This window comes from Periplaneta americana, chromosome 10, assembly GCF_040183065.1.
Source record: "Periplaneta americana isolate PAMFEO1 chromosome 10, P.americana_PAMFEO1_priV1, whole genome shotgun sequence".
NCBI lineage: Eukaryota > Metazoa > Arthropoda > Insecta > Blattodea > Blattidae > Periplaneta > Periplaneta americana.
Window position 1 is genome coordinate 36,881,100 of NC_091126.1, and position 12,986 is coordinate 36,894,085.

Consider the following 12,986-nt stretch of genomic DNA (forward strand, 5'->3'; position numbering starts at 1 on the left):
ATATATGCGTCAGATACGTATGCAACATCCGACGATATGATCATATATCACCGTCCTTCGCAAGGCTTTCGTGGCTCCGACTTAAAGAACGTAGAACTTTACACTCTTTGTCTTTACTCTTTCGAATTCTGCACACAACACTAAATTACCTTTCGTCTCGTTTCTCTTATCTATACTCTAACCACGACATAAATACCAGATCACTTATCTGTGGCGCGTTAAGTATACCTCTTCATAGAACATCTCGTTATTCATTATTCATTAATGTAGGAAACAGAAAACGGATGTAGGTAAATTCTCATTTTTAAATAGAACTATAAATGATTGGAATGACCTACCTGCAGCGGTCTTTGAGGGCTGTCCTTCCTTAAGGAGATTCAAGAATAATTTAAAGAGTTGTGTATAAAGTGAAAATTAAAATTAAGGTGACATTCAACATTTAATTTTTTAAGGTGGCATGTATTTATCTAGCCTGACGAGTTTACTTCCTTGGTTTGAATTGTAAATTATTTAAAAATAGCGTGTAAGAGGGCCTTAGACTAGAAATGTTTAGTTTAAATGTAGTTCTGTTTATAAGTATGCATAAGAATGCAATTATTTGACTTATTTGAACTGTTGCATCAGTGAAGCGAGGTGAGTCAGTGAAGTTATGGTTTTACAGTGCAGTGAACAGTTCCGATCAGTGATAATTTATAGCGTCAATGAAATGTGTTCTATAGTGTCAGTGAAATGTGTGCTAAAGTGTCAGTGAAATGCGTCATAGTGCCACTACAGGGAATGAGATGAAAGTAAAGTGAAAGACTATTAAAACTTACGTAGGACCTATACATAATTATGTAGGTTGTGTTGTAAAATTAGGTGTTTTATTTTATGTTTTATTATTATTGTGTTAAATTGTATTGTGTATTCTTATTGTATTGGGTATAAAATTGTATATGTGTTGTAAATTTTATTATGTATTGTAAATTTTATTGTGTATTGCTTATCATTTTAACTGTGTATTGTTAATATTGTATATACCACTGCCACCGGGTGCTTGCCCACTTGCAGTGTAAATAAATACATACATACATCTTTTACAGTATCCACCTCGCGACAATGGAATTCCCTGTCACAAAGTATTAGGGGCTGCAAGACAATAAACAACTTTTTAAAACAGTTGGAAAGTTAACCTTCTTAGCATTTCACTCCAATCATACTGACTTAAACTATCACTGTCTAGATTGTTACTCCTTCCTTTAGACATCATCCTGATAGTGCTGTATTTTCAAAATTGTCTCATAATAATCTCTTTCTATTATCTAACATTATTTGAAATATATTAACATTCCATGTATTTTAGCTTAATTCTGCTACATAGTTTGTATTTCAGTGTTTAATTAATAGTTCATAGTATTTTGTTGTTTAATTCGTAAATAACTCTTGCATACATGTAACTCTTATATAAATCAAATTGTTGAATTCTTTGTAAGTTGATACATATGTATGTATACTTTTTGCTGGTTGAGTGGAAGAGAAAGCCTTACAGCCTTAACTCTGCCAGCTAAAATAAATCATTATTATTATAGAATGCACGCATACATACATTCACGCATATATACATATGCACGTAGAGTAGTGGCAAAAAAAAAACCGAACCGACCCTTGTAGCTGATTTCAGAGCCTTGTTCACTCCAGAGCACGATAGACTGGTAACTAAGACTTTCGTGGTTCGAATTCTGCCTGGGAAGGAAACTTTTTCTTCTTCCTTATTCAATTTTATTCCCAATACTTTTCGATTGCAGCGATATTTTACTACTTAATTAACTTATTATTCTTAGAACATGAATTTTACCAGCAATCGAAAAGTATTGGGAATAAATATCAATAAGGAACAAAAAAAAGTTTCCTTCCCAGGCAGGATTAGAACCACGAAAGTCTTAGTTACCAGTCTATCGTGCTCTGGAGTGAACAAGGCTCTGAAATCAGCTACAAGGGTTAGTCCGTTTTTTTGCCACTACTGTACGTACGTACATACGTATATACACAATAATAATAATAATAATAATAAATTATTTATTTAACCTGGCAGAGTTAAGGCTATACGGCCTTCTCTAACACTCAACCAGGAGTAAAACTGCGTTACAAAAAAACACTACAAATTTACAAAGTACACTACAATTTTACACACAAAACTGAATAAGATAATAATAATAAAATGTAAACAACAAGTAAGTAGAAATCAGACATAATATATAACATACAGAACGAAAAGAAGAAGCATAATAAAATGTGAACAGCAAGTCAAAATAAATGAAACATATAAGTATAAAAAATAAGACAATTTTTGATAATAATAATAATAATAATAATAATAATGATAAAAAATAAGAATAGTAATGATAATAATAATAATAATAATAATAGTAGTAGTAGTAGTAGTAGTAATAAAATAGTGCAGTACAAAGCATACAATGAATACAATATTTTTAAGTACACACAGTAAGGAAAATTATGAATATATACAGCTCAACTTATTACATTATAGATATACCATTATAGGAAAATATGAAAAGAAAAATATAAAAAAGTTGAATATCACTATAACTTTAAAAAATGTGAATACGTGGAAACATACATACATACGCATGCATGCATACATACATACATACATACATACATACATACATACATACATACATTACATACATACATACATACATACATACATACATACATACATACATACATACATACATACATACATACATACATACATACATACATACATACATACATACATACATACATACATACATACATACATACATACATACAAATACGACTAACTGAAATGGCTATTGGAATTCTTACTGTACTTTTAAAATAATTTATATCTTAGCCAATACTAGGACGACTTGAAAGAGACTGTCTCAGGAGCTTAGTGATCTCGATATTTTCATGTCTGCTTATTTAGAGATTCAGAAGTGATCTCTGATGTTACAAGAATTGAGCTAGCAATCGCCGAAATAACATCAATTCAATTTTATTACTTAGACCAAAGTTCATTTTCGACCTCGCGTATGGTATACTAGTGGTTTAAGATGAAATTAAATGTCTTCCTTAATTTTGTAGTGTCCGTTAATATTTTCCTGGTAACTTTGTTGGTTCCACCTATTGATTATGTGAATCCGTTCTATTTATACATCCCTCCTGCTACTGAATATATTTTAATTTTTTTTATATTCGAGTTTCTCTGTTTATCTATTATTCTGCGCTTGTGTTTCATAGAAGAGAACGAATCTCTATACGCTTTATCCCAGGATATTTTTATCCTACTGGTTTTGAAAACACGATTTATTTTGTTCTTTATATTTAAAAATGTTGCTTATTTTGAAGTTGCAATTGATCTCTCCGATCAGTTTATTTGAGATTACGATGTAGGCCTACGCATTAAATTGACGTGATTGTATGATCTCTTTTTCATTGACAATTATTATGTTTCTTATCGAAAATTTTCTTTCAGCACCAAAACGTTATTATAACTTGGCGAATACTTCAGTTTCATACCCGTGGCTATATTCCTTAGGGTAGATAAAACATTCTGTAGTTCCTCTGCGTTCCGCGCAGTAGTTGCGTGGTCTAAGGCAGAGCTGGGGGCAAGCCTCTCTCTGAGCGCGCTCGCGCTCACAGAGAAACCAGCTGCGGACAAGTGGATAGAAACGATAAACGTCAGAGTTTCATTGTCGTGCCATTCACATATCTACCTTTATGATATCTTCATATTTTGTTCTTAAAGATAGTAAATCCTATCAGAATGGAATTGATAAAACCAACGAGCGCAGAATACATAGAGTAGACACTAGCATCTTAATACCATTGGACGGAGTGAAGCCGGTTTGATGGACCTGACGCCATCTTGTTGCTACCAAAACATTGCAAAATAGCTTTTACGTTATAGAAGATCTTATGATAATGGGAATTCCATATGTCCCTAATTTCCTGGAGGACTCACACTTCCTTGTTTGTTTCGTAATACAGAATCGCTAGGCACGTATTTTTAGCAAAAATTTCAAAACTGTCATCGATAAATCACATATATACATATTTAAATTGACAGGTCTTCAAATTGCAGTATGGTATTTAATAGGTATTCTGGAAGGTTAAACAAACAATAATCATAAAAAAGGAAGATAACAGTTTGACCTTATTTTGCTACTAGTCCAATAAAAATGCTAACCTATAATAATTACTTTTATAGGTTGATCCATTTGCTTCGATTTAATAATGCAACTTGCTTCTTAACGCAAATTATCATTCTCTTCCTTTTGCCAGTATTTCGTATAGATGTCCAGATTTTGTTTAGAGAAAAAGTGGAATGCTCTTAATCATATAATATTTGATAGGCTCTTCTTTTGTAGTATATAATTAGATTATAACGGCGAACAAAAGTCAAGTTTTATTACCAAGTGGGTCAAGTTAGATCACGACCGAGTTAATGAAGCTACTAAGTCTGCAAAGCATAAGTCTGATTTCGTGATTATAAAAATTAATTACAATAGTATTAATACACTATTTCTTTTTCTTCATCAAACGAATACGTGCATTCGGTTGAAGAGGAACCTCGGTACACCCATTTTCTATAGCACGCGACACAAACTTCCATTACGGGTTGTTAGGTTAGCTTCGCTCGTAAATGCTAAGTCTACAAAGCGTAAGTCTGATTTAGTGATTATAAAAATTAATTACAATAATATCAATACACTAATCCTTTCTCTTAATCAAACTAATCCGTGAACAATACGAATCTAACCGACTAACCTAGGCTAAATCATTCATTATCTACCGGGAGTAAGTACATTTTACACATGCATATTTACTTGTGAAAAGTTATTCCAGGAATTTTATTTGAAAACCTGTTTGTGCAGCCATACGCAGCACATGTAGGCACATTGAAATTAGCTCATTCATTAATTAAAACAACGATGCAACATCACAATCAACTGCTCATGTGCTAACCGGGAGCCCATTGTTTTGGTAGCATCATAATGGCGACTGTCCATAAAAGCGGCTTCACCTCCAAGCTGTTCATGTCTACTCTATGCATTCTGTGCTCGTTGGATAAAACTTTCTTAAATTTAAACGTTTACTCGAAGCCTGGAAATTCCTTGACTATGAACATGGGTGGGCAACTCGTGCTCTCAAAGTGTCAACACAATCTCAGTGCAAGTAGAACAGACTCTGTACTAGCTGTACTGTCTGTGTGCGGTTCTTTCAAGACACAAGTTCGATCGCGTCTGCAGTAAGTGGCGGCTTGTTTTAAGTGAAAAACAATATAGTTCCCAGATCATTTCCCTTTAGTCACGAGTAAAAAGAGAATTTTTTTATTAAAAAGAGAGGTAAAGCTTGTATTCTATTACACTTTCTTACGCATGACATTTTATGTTACAAATAAACAGTGAAGGTTTTAGTAAAGAAATACTGTCTGCATCTGCTTTAGCACAGCTAAAGGTAAAAATGAGATATCAACAAGGTGAGACTGATATCAAATATCATTAGCACGTTGTGCGTGCGAGTTACAGAATTTCAAGACTTATAATCTACTAGCTAAGAACATTTATAGATAAATTTGAAATGTGGTAGTATCATGTAGAACATAGATAACTTCACTTTCTTTGACTATAAACTATCTTGAAGAGGGATAAGGAAATCGTCTTATCAAATATAAGACTCTACTTCAAGACCTACAGCAGAATTGGAGAAACAGTGGCAATTGACAAGGAATCGAAATTTTTCTGAAATCTTTTTAGCTTACGTCGATAGAAAATCCTGAAAATTTACAGTTTGAATTAATAAATCTACAGAACAGCACGCCACTCATATTCCAGAAAAATCAGGAATCGAACTGTTCGTAATGTTGCCCAAGTCAGAATTTCCAAATATACTCTTTGCTTACATATATACTATATGTGCTTGAGGCAGAGTTTAATACAAGAAAGAAGTGTAAAAGCTCTCAAAGTAAAGAAAGAGTTCAGAAATAAGCTTATTTCATCTGCCGTGACATGTAAAAAATACTTCCTTGAATTTGTTATTGTTTACGAATACAGACTATTACCTTTCTGAGAACAGGGTAATACTCTATAATGTGTAAAGACCTGTAAATTCTCGGGTTCTATGTTTCAAATGAGACATAAAATAAGAAATATCAACAAATAGTGTAATAATAAATAAGTGTTGCAGCTATATTTGTTGTATCTTGAAAAGGTTGTATTCAGTTTGTGTTTCCAGTACTAAACTAATTTACAAAGCTATTAAATAATATAAATTTGTTATGTGTTTAGGTAGAGTCTGTCTAAAATTACTATAATTATTGTATCATGAGTCATTCTGAAATTCAAATCATGGAATAGATATCACGACCACCTGCATGAGCCGCCAGAGCGCACCGTGGCTTTTGCAGCGAAACTACAAACAACTTGTAACTGCTGCGGCTGCCTCCGTCTGCCTTTCTCTCTTTCAAGGTTTTTTAGCACTTCGGGAGCACGAGTTTCCCATCCCTGAATATGAACGACTTCAGTGGAAAAGCAGAACAACCACTCCCTGTTTTTACACTTGCCATTGAGCCTGTAACGGAGGATATTGACTACTGCAAAACAAGAAGCATTCCAAAACATTCCTACCTGACTCTAATACCACAGTCTACTATATACAGTCGCGAAGCTTGAGGTGTTTTTTTTTGCAAATCTCGTGATAAAGCGCTCCAAGCGGTTAGCAACTATAAACAATAGACTGTCCATGGTCGACTTTGGACTGTGTCGTATTTCCATCGAGTGCTAGCTCGTTGCGTATTTCACATTGATGCTTGTGAAATGTTCGTTATTGGTTACAATGAAAATGTTAATGGCTAAAATATAATAATTGGAATAATAATATGGGACAAGGAGGAGACGTTTGTAGTGCTATAAATTGTAGCAACAGTAAGAGAAAGATGCCAGAGTTATCCTTTTTCCGATTTCCGAAAGATTCAGAAAGGTTCCTGGGTTTCCACAAGAATGCTGTGCAGAAACAAAACTGTTAATTTGAAGTTCTTGCTGACTGTTAGAATACATTATATCCTTAAATTTAACAATGAAATGTTTCAGTCTAACCGAAAGGACATTAGATACCGGTTAAAGTTCTGTCACTTAGGCTGCTAATTTCCAGAGAAATAAAGGTTAGGTCTACTTTTTTTTTCAGAGGATATATTTTTAATTGTAGCTATTAATTTTGTTATTATTTTTATGTGTTATTTTACTAAAGATGTAGAAAAATTAAGTTTGTTTTAATGAAATTTATTGATCACGTTTTATTTTCAATTCTGGTGGGATTATTATTGCTTAGACCTATTTTTTTCAAAGGATATGTTTTTAATTATAGCTGTTAATTTTGTTGTTATCTTTATTTGTTGCTTTACTAGAGACGTAGAAAAAGTCTGTTACAATAAAATTTATTGATCACGTTTTATTTTCAATTCTGGTGTGATTATTATTGCTTAACCTCATTCCACTTTAACTACGTAAGCATACACTACAAGTACCGGTACACGTAAGTTACTCCATTAATTCATATTTCCATTATTATTGTTGTAAAGAGAAATGCAAATTAATATTTATTGGTTTCATAGTTAATTATCGCTATCGCTATAATCTTGAATGAGTGAAGCTATTATAGTAAAATTCAGTTCGTTTTGCACAAACAAAAATTATATTAACTTATTTCTTGCAGGTATCTTCGAGTTTATGGTGGAATTTAATATGCATTCATTAAAATAATAAATTAACTTTATGCATTTAATATTTCAATAATGGAAGGTCGGTGTTAATTTTTTCCAAAAGAACACGGCAACGAAAGTGTAACATATTTTGTCGGCTGCTAGGAGAGAGATCTGCGATGATGAGGCGATAGTAGCGATCCTAGTGGTGGGCAACTACCCATGTTTGCATGTTTACTACATATTGAGCTTCGCGACTGTATATAGTAGACTGTGCTAATACCCTCTACCCAGCTTTTCTCTGTTTCGCTTACTTTCAGTTGACGAGCAAGCTTTCAGAGTGTCAAGTGCGTGAATTTCTTGTACTTTGTGTGCGGTTTGTGTGGTGCATTCGTTCCTTATTTTTCCTAAAAATTATTGTTATTAGAATCTACAACACAGCATACTGTATTTTCCACGCACAAGGGCCCACTGATCAGGCTATCAAGATGAAAGTAGACATTATGCTATCAAAATACAGGGACATCATTTTATTTTTACTTCAATTTTTATTGTACCTGAGTTTTTGAATGTACTTCACTCCCACCCCTTCTACTAATGAAGTTTCAACTGTTTTCCAGACAGAATCAAGGCCGCTTATAGTAAACAGCACTGAGTTACTGAGTATAGTACGTTCCAGAAATATGTTCGCGTTTTCCAGTGACGAAAGAACTTTTAATATTGAATCATATTTTCGCACAGGTACTGTCCGTTTGCCTACGTCGCATACCGATTTCCCCCACCTGCTTCTGCACGGCCCTCTGTAAAAGCAGGGCTGTCTTAGCTCTTTTCTGAAAACATTAATTTCTGTTAGGAATTGAATGTTTACGTAATATTACACAACTGTTTAAAATAACTTAAATAAAAGGGCCTCGTTAAGTAATTAACTGTCACGTGATTTCCCTCCTTTCTACGATACTGCGGAATAACCACTTGGACGGACAGTAGATAACATGTCTAAGTAATTTTACCTATGCGAGTCGGGCAGAAGTGAAGATTGAATTTACATTACATAAGATACTCTTTTATAGAGTAGGTACAGAATTATTTCAACATGAGTTACTAGTACGAAGGACGAAACTGGTAATTGAAATTAGATGCAATAGTCTATAGTGCGATAATATGCACAAAAGAACTGAAGCCTGTAGGCTATCGAAATAAATGGCTACCATCTTCAAAAATGTGTTTAAATATCCATATTATGATTATTTTTCAATTGAACTTCATTATTCTCTATATTGTACGCTAATGTGCTGTAGACAGTATAATATACAATGCATAATGAATACGTTCGCATGGATAGCTCAGTTCGTGAGTAAAAACACTTATTCTTAATACAGACTGCATTTTGATTAAATAAAAATCCTAATGAAAATTATCGAACTCAAAATCGCGATATTTCCTAGTTTACGTAAATGGATGAAGTATTTTTCTTCCCTCCTATACCTAGTAAAGTGATGTGTTTGTGTTTTACGCCTGTATCATCGAACTCCAGTTGTGGAAGGGGGTAGCGAACGGGTTTTCCGGTTCTCTAAAGGTATAGCCAGGTTAATATTAAAAATGTTAGTAAAAATAAAATGATGTCCCTGTACATTGGATACAGCACTGTGCTCAAAGTAAGGAAATTCTTGTGCCAAGAGAATGTTGCTTGCTTCAAGCAGGATCTTAAGAATCTTACAGACTCACTGTTCACTATAATTTTGTCCAGTAACTTCGCGTGACGTTCAACGATCATGTTCAGCATTGAAAAATATCCTTTTACAGTAGAAAACAAAGTATGACAATAGAGAACCTAGGGAAATTTGTTAGTTATGTTTTTCTATAAAAAAGTAAGGTACAAAATAAAGTGTAATGTCAAATAAAATAATATATCACCTTTCTGACATATTCATATTTTGATCTTCATAAATATAGTAAACCCTACTAGAATGAATTTGATAAAACTTTCTTAAATTTAAACTTCAAAAGAGTTTAAATATATTAAAAATGGTAATATACCTTAATGACAGACGGGCCCGTTTCATCGCCGATCTGGTGTCATCATCAGTGTCTTTTGAAAGACACTGACGAAGACACCACACGGTGTTCAAACGGGCCCGTCTGTCATTAAGGTTATTGCCTTAAATTCTCATACAAACATTGATGCTGCCATTTTGACTATTGCGACATTCTACTAACAGATTTAAATTCTAACGTAGCCCAAAGATTGCAGCGCTTTCATAATGCCTGCATACGTTTCATTTGCAACATCCGCAAATACGACCACATTACACCTTCCCTTGAAACGCTCCAACGGGTAAGATTACAGGACCGAAGATATATCCATTCACTAATTTTCCTATATCGCATCATCAATACGTCTTCACCTAACTATCTCTCGGTGCGTTTTAATTTCTTATCCTCTTATCACAGCATGGATACTCGTTCTAAAAATGACCCTTTATTATCTATGCCTTGCCATAAAACAGCTCACTATTCTTCCTCTTTCACAGTATCAGCAATTCGTTTCTGGAACTCCCTACCCAGCTCCCTCAGGAACTGTCGAACGATATTGCAATTTAAAAGTGAATTGTTTAAACACGTGACCAGTATTTAGGTTTAATTCTCCTTTGTGTGTATATATGTATATATGTAATTTTCCTCAGTGTTGTATAGTTATAATAAAATTTACATTTGAATTTGTTATTCTTGTAATTTGTAATATTGGTTCACTTACCGCTTGCATATTCATTGAGTGTAACTTCTAGCCTTATATTATTTTGTAATTATTATTTAGTATGTTCGCATTATTTTACTCGACTTTTGCTTGTATAACTATATAAATTTTTATTAGTGTTCTTGAAATATTAGTCTGTAAAATTGCATCAGCTTCTTTTGTTTTTTTTTTAGTAGGTTATTTTACGACGCTTTATCAACAGCTTAGGTTATTTAGCGTCTGAATAAGATGAAGGTGATAATGCCGGTGAAATGAGTCCGGGGTCCAGCACCGAAAGTTACCCAGCATTTGCTCATATTGGGTTGAGGGAAAACCCCGGAAAAAACCTCAACCAGGTAACTTGCCCCAACCGGGAATCGAACCCGGGCCACCTGGTTTCGCGGCCAGAAGCGCTAGCCGTTCTTTTGTTTCTGGCTAAGTGGATGAGAAGGCCTGATGGCCTTAACTTCGCCAGAATAAATAAATAGATTATTATTATTATTATTATTATTATTATTATTATTATTATTATTATTATTATTATTATTATTATTAAAGATGAGGGGTTTGTGCGCGGAACGAAAAACAGGTTGACTCGACAGGGAGCATAGGTGGACAGACAGGTGAACAACTACGACCAGTGCAACCAAAAGAAATGCAACTACAGGCTATCCATTGCCGTCTTCTCTTAACAACACGGAACGAACGGAGGCCTTCGTAGTTCAGTGCACGGACGTAGTGACGGCAGCAAATGGAATAAAAGAACGGTATAAGAACATTATTCACATAACGTGCCTTGCTCATGGTCTCAATAAATTGGCTGAGGAGATCCGTGCTATGTTTAGTGGTGTTGACACCTTCATATCTGCCATGAAGAAAATACGAGTATTTCTTAAGGTGCTGCAAAGACACAACAATTTCGAGACATTGCACCAGGTATTTCCCTTCCACCAAAACCAGTAATTACAAGATGGTGTATCTGGATAGAGGCTGTCTCATATTATGCAGTAAATTACACTTCAGTTATGAAAGTAAATAATGCTTTAAGTACTGAAATGGATCTCCCATTAATACTGCCAAATCTCTTATTTCCTCTAAACTGTTTGAAGATATAAGGTTCATATACCAAAATCACAAAACGATACCGGAAAGCATAACACAGAAACATCTGATTTGGAAATATCCAAGGGCATAGCAATAATAAAAGAGGTGTAAGAAACAATCAAGAAAGGACCTCCAGAACCTTGCACACAGAGAATAAAGAATAAATAACAGAAAAATATGAGCTATTTAACAATTTGTAACATGCTGAATAATGCAAAATCATCAGACCATAGGATGGTATAGGCTACTTGATATAAGCACCGTTAACGTCCTGTGACGTTGAAAGAAGCTTTTCGCAGTTCAAAAACTGTCTGAGTGATCGACGACGACGTTTGACATTCGATAATTTAAGAATGTTAGTAGTGCAGTGCAATTCGGCTTGTGATGGCTCTGAAGCTATGGATGAATCATAAAGGCAAGTTTCTTCTTCTAACTATACTAATGTTTCAACATATTCCTCATATTTGTATATTGTCATCTGCTAGACCTTAACGGAGTGTTGCATTTCTCATTTTTAGGCTGTGCTCTTCGCGTGGTTTGTTTACGTCGGAAGTCAGCACAGGCACTGGGCATACAGCTGTATAAAGTCTATGCACACGCAACCTGACGACAAACCGCACAAATCCCTCATCTTTGATTATTATTATTATTATTATTATTATTATTATTATTATTATTATTATTATTATTATTATTATTATCACCCTTTTCAACATTGTTAAACATTTTTAACGTTTAATTTTAGGAAAGAAGTTATATATACACATATCAAAGTGAAAAACAAAAACAAAAAAAATGGAATTTTGGATATTTCTTGCTTTATTATGCATATTTAAGACTTTTTACATATACATCCGAAACTAATAAGAACTAATTATTGTGATGTTCGCTCTTTGCAGTGGTCCTGCAGTACTACGAGGTGCAGGTCTATTACAATAAGAACGTGATCCGTGGCAATACGGCGGTACTCAAGTGCACCATCCCCAGCTTCGTACGCGATTACATTACCGTCACGTCGTGGGTCCAGGACTCCAAGTTCAACATCTACCCCACTACAAAGGGCGGTGAGTCACCATCATACTTACAGCAGTAACAGTAGTGGATATTGCTTTGACTATTACACTTTTACTACGTCATACTACTTTTGACCAATAAAACGGTACAAAAGGACTTATTTCAACATGTCATGGTTGCTTATCGCACAATTTTATCACTTCCCTAGCATTTGTTTAATTTTATCACTTCCCTAGCATTTATTTGTTTTTTATTATCCAATTTAATAAACCCTATTTCAAACTGAGGTATATTAGGGTTATAGTTGGCATCAAAATACATATTTTATAACCAATAAACAATAGTGAAGTGATAACATAAAATAGTGGTCACAGTTACAATTTACATGAATTATGTAGAAGCATG

The 12,986-nt window shown here is 34.0% G+C and overlaps 1 protein-coding gene across 1 annotated transcript in view; it reads left to right on the forward strand.

Annotated features, from left to right (window-relative positions):
- The window catches only part of LOC138707601 (cell adhesion molecule Dscam1-like), a 386,068-nt gene that overhangs the window by 134,304 nt on the left and 238,778 nt on the right, over nucleotides 1–12,986 (forward strand). The window contains exon 2 of the mRNA XM_069837239.1: nucleotides 12,467–12,631. The gene's annotated coding sequence lies outside the window, so the exon portion shown is untranslated. The remainder of the gene's footprint in view (nucleotides 1–12,466; nucleotides 12,632–12,986) is intronic.